Below are 2853 nucleotides of genomic sequence, written 5' to 3'. Positions count from 1 at the left end.
AGGGAAAGAAGTCCCTCCACCCATTATCCATCCAACTTTCAGAACTCTTTTTGTTACATCTGAAAGTCATAATCAATTTTCCAACAACATTTCATTCCAACTTGAGCCACTATAACAATTTTCATTGACTCATGGGATGTTTCCTTACCTCATCCTCAAAATAAGAAATATTCCAAGACAGTTCCATATTAGAGAGGTAACAGCTCTGGTTAGCAGAATTACCCATGGAGGATGGCCTGATTCCTCTCTCTTGTTGTACCTATAATTAATATGACGCTTTCATCATTAATAATGTAAATATCTAAACCAGAGCTTTCCTGAAAAAAAAAAAACTGAAAACTTAACATGTTGCCCAAATATTGTAGGAAGTCTGAAAATTATTAAAATTTGTGAGCAGGTTTTTTTAAACTAGGATCAGAAAAAGAAAAGTCAGTGTATCAAATGGGCAAAATTTCTTTGTGCCAAACCACCAGTAGACAGACTTCCACCAACTCTGGTGTCTGGATGAGTCATAGAAAAGGGGGCAAAATTTTGCTCCCTCTAACCACCCAGGATTTCTTCCTCAGCCCCACTCTGCCTCTTGCAGAATGTGAGTTTCCTTAAAGGTCATGGCAATGGAGAGAGAGAGGGGGCAAGAGAAAGAGAGAGAGAGAGGTACTTCACTTCATAACCCAGTAACCTAGGTGCTTTGTGCTCTGGCTGTGGGGCACTGCTCTCCAGGAGTGGTGACTGAACTGAGAACTCTGGTGGGCCATCCCCTAGGTCTCAGCCAGGGTGTCCTACTCCACCAACCAGGCCTTGACACTTGCCACACCCCGTCTCCCAGTGCTGCTGAAAACTGAGCTGAGTTCCTTTCTTTTACCCATGCAATACCTCTGCTCACAGAGATGCTCTTCACAGAATTTTGCTGATCTGGAGAAATAACTTCAAGAGAGGTATTTGGAGCCAAATGTTGTGACCTCATCTGGGCAGAAAAGCAAAGCACCCTGTGAGATGAGCTCTGGCTATGAGAAGGCTATTATAGACCCTGTTCTTTTATACTTTCCTAGAGAAACACCCTCTACTAAATCCAAGCCAGACTTTGGCAACAACCACTGCATTATAAACCGTTAAAATGTGTTTCTGCTTTTAAAAAATTCCCCCATCAAAATAATTCCCATGTAAATGATTTAAAACAACATCACATTTTAAAAGCCATTTAATATCAATAGCATACTTTAATGAAAAAAAAGCAGCATACTTTGCCAATAAAACATTAAAATCATCTCTTCAATGAAAGACAATCAAACAACACCAAAAATAACTTAATACATTACCATAGTAAATAAACCGTCTATTAACAAAAACAAGAAACCAGGTCATTTACAGAACTCAAGACTTCAGAGAGCCTTAAATGGAACAGCAATACAGCAAAATTTGTAAGAATATATCTATATGTGCATCATTTTGAATGAAGTATTTACAGTAGATAAGGTACCAGTCATCGTGTACCTAATTTTTGTTGTTGTTGTTTCAAAAGAATTCTACCAAACAATGTGAATTTACAAGCAGTGCACTGTCTTTCTTATAGTTCAAATTTGTCTTCCTACAAACAAACCTCCGAAAGGAAAAACGGAAGGATTCTTGTAACCGTTAAAATGTAGTCAACAGAGCAATTGAAAACTAGAAGACTGAAATACCTTGGTGAAATCCTAGAATCTGGAGGGGCAAACACCAAGTGACAAATGCACCTGAAGCTAGAAAATGATGCATCACAGTCATGCTTCCAACTGCTTGACTTCTTCTCTTCCATTAGAGTGTGTGTGTGTGTGTGTGTGTGTGTGTGTGTGTCTATGAGTGAGTGAGAGAGTGCCTGTGTAGCAGGGACAATGTGGGAATCCCCATTAAATATGTAACGAAGTAAACAATACTTTGGACAGTGAATCAGGTCTACACGATTAAGACATCCATTACTGAGTGTCGACTCACAAATCAGAACACTACCAGTAAAAACAAAGAAAAAGCAATCTTCATTCAAAGTGAGAATATACAAATGGGCCAAAAGGAACATAGTATAAGAGGAAAGCTGTAAAAATTCAGTCAACTCATCAAATAAGAAAAAAATTTTAACTTCACTAGTCATACGTTCTCCCGTTTTTTAAGAGTAAATAAGTTTAATTAATTAGAATGTGCACAAATTAAGTTGCTAGAGAGATAAATTAATAATTTACAGAAGGTTGTTCAGCAATAATCTAATAATAGCTTTCAAGATCAGTGAACACAGCAGGCGCAACTCCTTCCTTAAGCATTAACACTTCAGAGAAGGAAGAAGGGGTAAGAACCACAATAAAAATATATATATAATATACAGTGTAAATGCAGAAAATCTGCCATCTTTTTTTTAAAATTCAAAATACTTTAGAGATGTCTCTATCACGTTAAGCATCAACTCTAGCTTAAAGTTTCAGTCCTGAATCAATTTCTATTTCTGAAAAATAGCTGCAAAGTGTACTTTTAAACTTGAACAAGGGTGATGTCTTTAGGAATAAAAACAAATCTTACTTGATCATTCTGGGAGCCTTTTAAAAGGCTGTCTCATCTGCCTTCCTGCAAACAGCCAGCTCCAGACTTCCTCTGAAGAGGCCGAGGTGCCTTTTCCGGGTGGGGTGGGGTCGAAAGGGACAACTTTGCTACAACTTGACAAATCCCTTCTTTTGTTTTTCTTTCCCTTGAGAAATCGTTTCACATTCTCACCGGACTTGGGCTCAGTGACTTGCTCGTTCGCTCGCTCTCCAATCCTCGCTTTCTCTGGATTCACATTTAATGGAATTGTTTCTAGCCGCGAAAAGGGGGGGGGGGGGGCAGGAAAGGGGG

Source organism: Lipotes vexillifer, unplaced genomic scaffold, assembly GCF_000442215.2.
Source record: "Lipotes vexillifer unplaced genomic scaffold, Lipotes_vexillifer_v1.1 scaffold269, whole genome shotgun sequence".
NCBI classification, from domain to species: domain Eukaryota; kingdom Metazoa; phylum Chordata; class Mammalia; order Artiodactyla; family Lipotidae; genus Lipotes; species Lipotes vexillifer.
Note: the sequence above shows the minus strand (reverse complement) of the source record.